This window comes from Zea mays, chromosome 1 (assembly GCF_902167145.1).
Source record: "Zea mays cultivar B73 chromosome 1, Zm-B73-REFERENCE-NAM-5.0, whole genome shotgun sequence".
Classification (NCBI taxonomy): Eukaryota; Viridiplantae; Streptophyta; class Magnoliopsida; order Poales; family Poaceae; genus Zea; species Zea mays.
In genome coordinates, this window is record NC_050096.1 from 100,835,199 (window position 1) to 100,845,597 (window position 10,399).

The following is a 10,399-nucleotide window of genomic DNA, read 5'->3' on the forward strand; positions in this document are numbered from 1 at the left end:
TTGTTGTTTAGTATGGTGCTCAAGTTGTACAAACACTCCCTGGACCTCACAAGTCCGTTGCAAAGTGATGCACAGTTTTAGGGGGAGATGTGTTACAACTTGACCCTTTGAGACTAACCATATGCTTGAGTTTGATTGCTTTAGTCTCAAAGAAAGTTTGAAAGGGAAAGGTGGACTTGGACCGTGAAAGACTTCCACTGCACTCCGATGAGAGGGTAACTTATTCCAAGTTCATCTTTAAACTCTTACTGCCTATTTGCTCTTAATTGAAGATTTTGGTGAGGCAATGGGGTTAAAGGGCCAAGATTGATCCCGTTTTGGTGCTTGATGCCAAAGGGGGAGAAAATAAAGGCCAAAGCGATAAATGGATCAGCTACCACTTGAGAGATTTTGAAAACAGTAGAATAGAGCTTTTTGTTTGTCATAACTCTTTTGTTGTCTCTCTTGTCAAAAGTTGGCTTCTTGTGGGGAGAAGTGTTGATTATAAAAAAAGGGAAGTTTTTGAAATCTTGAATCAATTTCTCTTCGAATGACTCTCTTTATGTCTTAACATGTGTGTTTGACTTAGAGATAGAAATTTGAGTTGGATTTGCAAAAACAAACCAAGTGGTGGCATAGAGTGATCCATATATGTCAAAATTGAATCAAAACAATTTTGAGTTCTTATTTGATTTGATTATGTACTTGTTCTACTTGCTTTATGTTGTGTTGGCATAAATCACCAAAAAGGGGGAGATTGAAAGGGAAATGTGCCTTTGGGCCATTTCTAAGTGTTTTGGTGATTTAGTGTCCAACACAAGTGCCTAAGTGTAAAAAGGTGGACAAAGTACAAATCAAGAATTAAGGTATGTTTCTCAGACTTAGTACATTGTTTTATGGACTAATGTATTGTGTCTAAGTGCTAGAAACAAGAAAAATCCAATTGGAAGTGTCTTGGCTCGAGCAGCCAAGAATCTGCTGAGTCTGGGAGCACCGGACTGTCCGGTGGTGCACCGGACAGTGTCCGGTGCGCCAGGCTGACTCGGCATGAACTCGGCGCTCTCGGGAATTCGCCGACGGCGTACGGCTATAATTCACCGGACTGTCCGGTGTGCACCGGACTGTCCGGTGAGCCAACGGTCGGCCGGGCCAACGGTCGGCCGCGCGATCTGCGCGTGACACGTGGCCGAGCCAACGGCTAGAAGGGGGCACCGGACATGTCCGGTGCGCCAACGGCTCTCTGGCGGGCAACGGTCGGCTGCGCCATTTTAGGAAGGAGATCGGGCACCGGACAGTGTCCGGTGTGCACCGGACTGTCCGGTGCGCCCGATGACAGAAGGCAAGATTAGCCTTCCAGAATTGCTCTCAACGGCTCCTAGCTGTCTTGGGGCTATAAAAGGGACCCCTAGGCGCATGGAGGAGCACACCAAGCAACCTTAGAGCATTCTTGATCATCCACACTCAGTCCTTGCGCATTCGTTTGTCATTCTCAGTGATTCGAGCTCCGTTCTAGTGAGAACTTTGAGATAGTCTTTTGAGCTCGATTCTTGGCCGTGTGTGTGCGCATTTTGCTGTGGATTTGTGTGTGTTGCTTCCCTCCCTTACTCCGTGCTTCTTTGTGAACTTTAAGTGTAAGGGCGAGAGACTCCAATTTGTGGAGATTCCTCGCAAGTGGGATAAAGATAAGCAAAGCAAAACACCGTGGTATTCAAGTGGGTCTTTGGACCGCTTGAGAGGGGTTGATTGCAACCCTCGTCCGTTGGGACGCCACAACGTGGAGTAGGCAAGCGTTGGTCTTGGCCAAACCACGGGATAACCACCGTGTCATCTCTGTGATTGATCTTTGTTGGTTATTGTATTTTGTTGAGACTCCTCTCTAGCCACTTGGCGATTATTGTGCTAACACTTAACAAGTTTTTGTGGCTATAAGTTTAAGTTTCACAGGATCACCTATTCACCCCCCCTCTAGGTGCTCTCAAGGAAGAGCTCAACAACTTCAAGCGAAATGAAGTTTGGAGCCTGGTGCCACGTCCAAAGCAAAACGTTGTGGTAACTAAGTGGGTGTTCCGCAACAAGCAAGACGAGCATGGGGTGGTGACAAGAAACAAGGCTCGACTTGTGGCAAAAGGTTATGCCCAAGTCGCAGGTTTGGATTTTGAGGAGACTTTTGCTCCTGTGGCTAGGCTAGAATCTATTCGCATTTTGTTAGCCTATGCCGCTCACCATTCTTTCAGGTTGTTTCAAATGGATGTGAAGAGCGCTTTCCTCAACGGGCCAATCAAGGAGGAGGTGTACGTGGAACAACCCCCTGGCTTTGAGGATGACAGGTATCCCGACCACGTTTTTAAGCTCTCTAAGGCGCTCTATAGACTTAAGCAAGCCCCAAGAGCATGGTATGAATGCCTTATAGATTTCTTAATTGCTAATGCTTTCAAGGTTGGGAAAGCCGATCCCACTCTTTTCACTAAGACTTGTGATGGTGACCTTTTTGTGTGCCAAATTTATGTCGATGACATAATATTTGGTTCTACTAATCAAAAGTCTTGTGAGGAGTTTAGCAGGGTGATGACACATAAATTTGAGATGTCGATAATGGACGATTTGACATACTTTCTTGGGTTCCAAGTAAGACAACTCAAGGATGGCACCTTCCTCTCCCAAACGAAGTACACTCAGGATCTTCTCAAGAGGTTTGGGATGAAGGACGCCAAGCCCGCGAAGACGCCAATGGGAACCGACAGGCATGTCGACCTCAACAAAGGAGGTAAGTCCGTTGATCAAAAGGCATACTAGTCTATGACAGGATCCTTACTTTATTTATGTGCTAATAGACCAGATATTATGCTTAGCGTATGAAAGGGAAATGTGCCCTTGGGCCATTTCTAAGTATTTTGGTGATCTAGTGTCTAACATAAGTGCTTAAGTGTTAAACTATACCAAATGGTGGGCAAAGTGCAAATCAAGTGTAAATGTATGTTTCTAAGACTTAGTACATTGTTTTGGGACTAATGTATTGTGTCTAAGTGCTAGAAACAGGAGAAACAATTTTGGAGAAGTTGGCTGTGTACAGCCAAAAGGCTGCTCGGTCTGGGTGCACCGGACTGTCCGGTGGTGCACCAGACAGTATCCGGTGCGCCAGGCTGGCGTCTGGGAACTGGCTGCTCTCGGGACTTCGACGGCGGTGTACGGCTATAAATCACTGGACTGTCCGGTGGTGCACCGGACTATCCGGTGAGCCAACAGTCGGCCGCATAATCCGCGTGCGACGCGTGGCAGAGCCAACGGTCAGAAGGGGGCACCGGACTGTCCGGTGTGCACCGGACAGTGTCCGGTGCGCCAATAGCTCTGAACCGCCAACGGTCGGCTTCGCCAAAGAAGGAAAGAAATCCGCACTGGACAGTGTCCAGTGGTGCACCGGACTGTCCGATGCGCCAGGCGACAGAAGGCAAGAATTGCCTTCCTGGAATGCTCTCAACGGCTGCTAGCTGCCTTGAGGCTATAAAAGGGACCCCTAGGCGCATGGAGGAAAACACCAAGCAACCTTTGAGCATTGTTGATCATTCACACTTCATTCTTGCACACTTGTTCGACATTCTTAGTGATTTGAGCTCCGCTCTAGTGAGAACCTTGTGATACTCTTTTGAGCTCAAGTCTTGATCTTGTGTGTGTGTATTTGCTGTGGATTTGAGTGTGTTGCTTCCCTCCCTTACTCTAGTGCTTCATTGCGATTCTTATTGTAAGGGCGAGAGACTCCAAGTTGTGGAGATTCCTCGCAAACGGGAAAGAGTAAAGAAGAACACCGTGGTATTCAAGTTGATCATTGGATCACTTGAGAGGAGTTGAGTGCAACTCTCGTCCGTTGGGACGCCACAACGTGGAGTAGGCAAGTTTTGTACTTGGCCGAACCACGGGATAAATCCTCGTGTCTCTTGTGCTTGTCCTTATTGTGTCTATTGTGCTTGACAAGAGCTCTCCTCTCTACTCACTTGATTTCATTGATCTAACTCTTAATCAAGTTTGTGGTGTTAAGTTGTAAGTTTTACAGGATCACCTATTCACCCCCCCTCTAGGTGCTCTCAGCGTATGCATGTGTGCTAGATTTCAATCTGATCCAAGGGAGTGTCACCTTGTGGCCGTTAAGCGAATTCTTAGATATTTAGTTGCTACGCCTTGCTTCGGGATCTGGTATCCAAAGGGGTCTACCTTTGAATTGATTGGATACTCAGACTCCGATTATGCTGGATGCAAGGTTGATAGGAAGAGTACATCAGGGACGTGCCAATTCGTAGGAAGGTCCCTGGTGTCCTAGAGTTCTAAGAAACAAACCTTCGTTGCCCTATCCACTGCTGAGGCCGAGTATGTTGCCGCAGGACAGTGTTGCGCGCAACTACTTTGGATGAGGCAAACCTTCCGGGACTTTGGCTACAATCTGAGCAAAGTCCCACTCCTATGTGACAATGAGAGTGCAATCCGCATGGCGGATAATCCTGTTGAACACAGCCGCACTAAGCACATAGACATCCGACATCACTTTTTGAGAGACCACCAGCAAAAGGGAGATATCGAAGTGTTCTATATTAGCACCGAGAACCAGCTAGCCGATATCTTTACCAAGCCTTTAAATGAGAAAACCTTTTGCAGGCTGCATAGTGAGCTAAATGTCTTAGATTTGCGTAACTTGGATTGATCTATAGCATACATGTGTTTTATGCCTTTGATCATGTTACTTTATGCATTTATGAGATTTGTTGTGCTCAAGTTGTGCAAGGGATCCCCGGACCTCACAAGTCCATGTGTGAGTGATGCACATATTTAGGGGGAGAAGTGCTACAACTTGACCCTTTGAGACTAACCCTTGTGTTTGAGTTTACTTAATGTAGTCTCAAAGGTGCATTGAAAGGGAAAAGGTGAACTTGGACCATGCAAAGACTTCCACTGCACTCCGGTATTAGTGTACTCACCTCCACGTTCATTCTCATGCTCTTATTGCCTTTTTGCTCTTAATTGACATTTTTGGTGAGGCGATGGGGTTAAAGGGCCAAGAATGATCCCATTTTGGTGCTTAATACCAAAGGGGGAGAAATGAAGGCCAAAGCAAATGGATCAGCTACCACTTGAGAATTTTGAAAATAGTAGAGTTAGAATTTTTGATTTGTCCAAAATACTCTTATTATTGCAAAATTTGATCTCTTGTGGGGAGAATATATGATTATGGGAAAAGGGGGAGTTTTTGGCACTCGATCAATTTTTCAATTGGAATATCTCTCTTTGTGCCTAAACATGTGTGTTTGACTTAGAGATAGGAAAATGAATTTGATTTGCAAAAACAAACCAAGTGGTGGCAAAAGACGATCCAAATATGTCAAATCTTATCAAAGACAAATTTGTTCTCAATTGCATTAATGTTACACTTCTTTTGGTTGCTTTTAGATGTGTTGGCATAAATCACCAAAAAGGGGGAGATTAAAAGGGAAATGTGCCATTGGGCAATTTCTATTATATTTTGGTGTTTAAGTGTCCAACACATTTAATTGAGCTCTTAAGTGCAAAAAATGAAGAAAGAAGTGATAATCAAAGCAAAGGTATGTTTCTAGACTTAGTACATTGGTTTTTGTGTACTAATATATTTGTCTAAGTGCTAGAAACAGAGAAAAGAAGAAGAGAAAAGAGATGCAAAAGACTTGGCTTGGTACAGCCAAGACTCAACTCGGTCTGGCACACAGGACTGTCCGGTGGTGCACCGGACAGTGTCCGGTGCGCCAGACTGGACTCCGGTGAACAGGTCGCTCTCGGGAATGTTTGGCGGCGTACGACTATAATTCATCGGACTGTTCGGTGGTGCACCGGACTGTCCGGTGAGCCAACGGCCGCCAGCGCAACGGTCGGCCGCGCAATCCGCGGGTGACGCGTGGCCCGCGCCAACGGTCGGCAGGGGGCACCGGACAGTGTTCGGTGTGCCAACTTCCACGTCTCTGCAATGGTCAACTTCGCCAAAAAAGGAAGGAGATCGCACACCGGACATGAATAGTGGTTGTCCGGTGGTGCACCGGATTGTCCGGTGCGCCACCCGACAGAAGGCAAGAATTGCCTTCCTTGTTGGCTTCCAACGGCTCCTAGCTGCCTTGGGGCTATAAAAGGGACCCCTAGGCGCATGGAGGAGTCACCCAAGCACACTCTAAGCATTCCAAGACTTCTAGTTCTCACTTTCACGCAATCGTTCATCGTTCTTGAGATTGGAGCACTTTTCGAGTTGCAAACTCCTCGCGCGTGTTTTGTGTACTCATCTTCTCACTTGTGTGTTTGTTTGTGGTGTAGACTTAATTCTAGTGTGCGTTGCTCTTCCCAACCTTACTCTGTGCTTTCTTTGTGATCAATCTTGTAAGGGCGAGAGGCTCCAACTTGTGAATATTCCTCGCAAACGAGAAAAGATATAAGGAAGAATACTGTGGTATTCAAGTTGATCATTGAATCACTTGAAAGGGGTTGAGTGCAACCCTCGTCCATTGGGACGCCACAACGTGGAGGTAGGCAAGTGTTATACTTGGCCGAACCACGGGATAAACCACTGTGTCTCTTGTGTTGTGTTTCTTTGTGATTATTGTGATTCGCAAGAGCTCGCTCTATAGCCACTGGGTTCTATTACACGAACATCTTTATAACCAAGTTTTGTGGCTATTAGTTGTTGAATTTTATAGGATCACCTATTCACCCCCCTCTAGGTGCTCTCACTTAGTTCTGGAGCGACCAAAACGAAATCTCCACCAACACCTCGATCTTGTGATTTTGTTAAGAATGCTCACACTTTCATGCCTTATTGTTAGAATATTTTCTTGTTTGCTAATTTTGTCTTGGTTAATGTTAGCTTATTGACAAAGGTGGCTAATAATGGTAATGCCAAAGGGGATCCGACGCCTTTACAATTAACTAGAGAACTTCAGTAAGCGACTCGAGGTATTCTATGACCATTGAAAGGAGCACAAGGCTGATGGTAGCCAAGATGCCTTCCTAGGGATCAGTTTCATGCCTTCCCAGGTCTCCAGTGCCATCCTGAAACAAGAATCAATAGATGTACCTAATTTAAGAGGATGTCAAGCCTGAAAATTGTCAATCAGCATACATTTTTTTCACTAACTTTGTTCATATATACAATTTAAATCAATAGTATGCCTTTTATTTAATGCAATTTTTTCAGGAGTGTTAGACTATTTGGTGGCTTCTTGTGGGTATCTATGACGACCAGTCTATCAGGTCTTACACAAAAAATAATTTTTATGGAAACTAACTGCATAAGAAATGTATATTTCTGCCAGCAGTATGAGGAAATGCATGTGCCATTCTATATTGATGTTATTCTACAACATAGACCGGAACATAACAGATAATCATAATGATAGTTTGACATCCCTACAATGGTGGGCATCGTTTGGATAGACCAAGGTAGGGAAGAGAAAAAAATTGTCACATTCTTCAGTTGTTTCCTTTTAGATACGCTCACATAACATGGAGAGTTCACACAATTGATTCTTTTTTACTTTGTTGTCCCTGGAGCCTTGAGGGTATATATAATATTAGTGATACGATGATATTTTGACACACTGATTTTATATATCATAGTGATGTTTATCGTTTTGTATCTATGTTTTATATAAATTTTTAATTTCCGTGGCAATGCACGAGCACATACCTAGTAAATGACTCATAAGAAGACTAAAATGCTGCTTAACATTCTCCCGCCATATGTGCAACTGATAAATGAGGGCAAAAGGTGGAATTAATATGATTTAGTCAAATAGGGTGTTTGGTTCCATCGTACTATAATTTAGTCCTATCACATCAGATATTTGAATGACAATTATGAGTAATAAATGTTGTTTAATTATAAAACTAATTACATAGATGAAGACTAAACGGAGAGACAAATTTATTAATCTAAATTAAGCTTACATTTAACAAGTATAATTGATATTCAAACATTAGATGTGACACGAACTAAATTTTAGTCAGGGAAAACAAACATCAGGGACTAAAGCAATTTAGTCCCACCGTTTGGTTATTTACAGACTAAATGAGACTAAAATGAATGGACAATCTTTAGTTATTAAAACCAAATGGGGCCTAAGAGTTCATATAACTTTTGATTTTGTGTATCCATAATTCCATGTATGAATTTATAGACGAGATTTATACCTATTACCTAAAAAGACACTCTCTCCGTGTTTTTATTTATCACTGTTTAGTCAAAAATGAAATAACGAGCGATAAATATTGGAGAACGGACGTAGTATATACCACTGCGTTGCATCAATTATGATTTTGTGGACTAAACCTCAGTACTCGGACGTAGATACGTGAGCTCCACAAGGACTTCGGTTTAGACGCGGACATAGATCAGGTCTTCGTATTGAAATTGGATAGGATAGAGACTTATGGTATGTGACAAGGATCAGGATTTAATATTACCGGAGAGATGATTTTTTTTGAAAAACGCAGGAGAACTGCGCCTCAATATATTAAGAAGATGAGAAAAGTCCAGAAGAAAAAAAAGACTTTACCATATTTTTAGTTGCAGAGAGAGAGAAAAAAACTTGTCTCCCTACCCTCGTATGCAACTAGAAAAAAAAGTATTTTCTGCTGAGAAGCCGTAGGTTCATAACCTCACACAAGCAAAGCAAGTCAATGATACAACAAATAAGCAACAGAGGCTGTATACACGGTCGAAAAAAAAAGTACCAAAAATCGAAGCTGGCACAGCAGACCTACCAGTCTTTTGGCCCAGCTAGCTAGCTGCGCCTTTCTCGGCCCAGCAAAGCACCACGTTTTTGTTTTCCTTTAGTCCCACCTCGGCGCCGCTGGCAATCAAGGACGAGCTAGCCACCTATATAAGAAAGCCAGTGGAAGGTCGATGGGTGATCAAGAAGACCTATGGCCTAGACAAGTGGCTCACATTACACTTGGTGAGTGCGCTGGTCTACCATCTTTCTAAGTGGGAGAGTGGACGTCATAATTTGTGGTAGAGGGGTACGCGTTCATGCGGCCCCTACCAATTCTATGGAAGACTTTTAGGGCTCTAGTTTGTTAGCTAGGTTCCACACGTAATTGTAATGATACTCAGATTCTCTTCACAGACAGATTTTCAGAAAATCTGGTCAGAAAAAAACTGAACCAAACAGGCCCATAGCGTTTCCCCTCCCCTGAACGAGAAGCTTGGCTCCAGCGTTCGCGCTAGCTGTTGGCTCAGTTCTAGCCTTCCGTGCTCAGCAGCCTAATCGGTTTGGCCGTACGGTTTTGGGCGTCGGCAAGCCGTCTGTGCGGCTGTTCCCCCGCCTCACATCACATGTGAACAGCAGACTGCATAGGCTTTACTGCTTCTGCTTTTGAAGGTTGCCATGTGCTATGCTATCTGGTTTAGTTCTTGTGTCATCTCAAGGGTTGGCTGAAGGACAGGGTGTCACGGCTTCAGTCGAGGAGCACCACCACGACAACAACGAGAAGAAAATGTTTATCCATGTAACCGAAGATAGCTGTCAACAAACCAATCCATCTACTGTAGCACAGGAATCATGATCTCTAATGGCGACAAGATTTTTTTATATTGCTAGGATTCAAGTGTCTGTTTCATTTGCAAAAAAAAATCTAGAAGGTGAAGTTGCCGCGCCAGCCCGCCTGAGTTTGCAGTGGCAGTGCACAGCGTGCGTCTGTCCTGCAACGTCAGCTGCCGTTGAATTCGTGATGCTGATTCCATTGCAGTGGGGTCTCACTCAGAACCTGCTGCGAATCTGTGTTCCCTTTGTCGTTGTCATGGTGTATACACAACTTTAACTGTACTAAGTTAACAAATACAGCAAAGGGGTGGTGGCGCAGTTGGCTAGCGCGTAGGTCTCATAGCTATCTGATGAGTGATCCTGAGGTCGAGAGTTCGAGCCTCTCTCACCCCAAGTTTTTTGTTTTTTTTGCTGCTCGCTGACTTGATGTGATTTGATTATGAGTAGATGTTGGGACTTCACAAAAAGATATATATTCTGATTAGTTGTGCTCGCCTCGACGACATGATGATATCTTGTCCAGCTGAGCTGATGCGCGTAGCAGAGGAGTCTTTTCTTGCTTCGGTTATTATTTGGGCAAGTTGAAGAGGGGGGCGGGGGCGTCATTGTTCGGAAGACAGCGCCATGTGACGTGAGCGTGCAACTGCCTCCTGGCCTTCTCTCGTCACCTCCAACGCGGCAACGCCACGGCTCCCACAAGAACACGGCACTAGAGATCTCGCCTTTTACGATGAGAGCATATACATGTCCAAACCGGGCGGGTCCGATATGTAGCCCATGGCCCGGCACGCCTTGGCACGGCCCAGGCCCGGCCCAGCATGCAGGCCGCCGTGCCCGTGCCGACCCGGCCCGGTGCGCGTGCCGTGCTTGGGCAGGCG

At 44.8% G+C, this 10,399-nt stretch overlaps 2 non-coding genes across 2 annotated transcripts; both read left to right on the plus strand.

Annotated features, from left to right (window-relative positions):
* Nucleotides 1–8,864: 8,864 nt before the first annotated feature.
* LOC111590650 (U1 spliceosomal RNA) lies at nt 8,865–9,020 on the plus strand. Its single transcript, XR_004855705.1, has one exon. It is a non-coding gene; the product is annotated as a U1 spliceosomal RNA (small nuclear RNA).
* Nucleotides 9,021–9,825: 805 nt separating this feature from the next.
* On the plus strand, nt 9,826–9,914 carry TRNAM-CAU (transfer RNA methionine (anticodon CAU)). The gene is given in 2 exon segments: nt 9,826–9,863; nt 9,879–9,914. It is a non-coding gene; the product is annotated as a tRNA-Met (tRNA).
* The last annotated feature ends 485 nt before the right edge of the window (nt 9,915–10,399 follow it).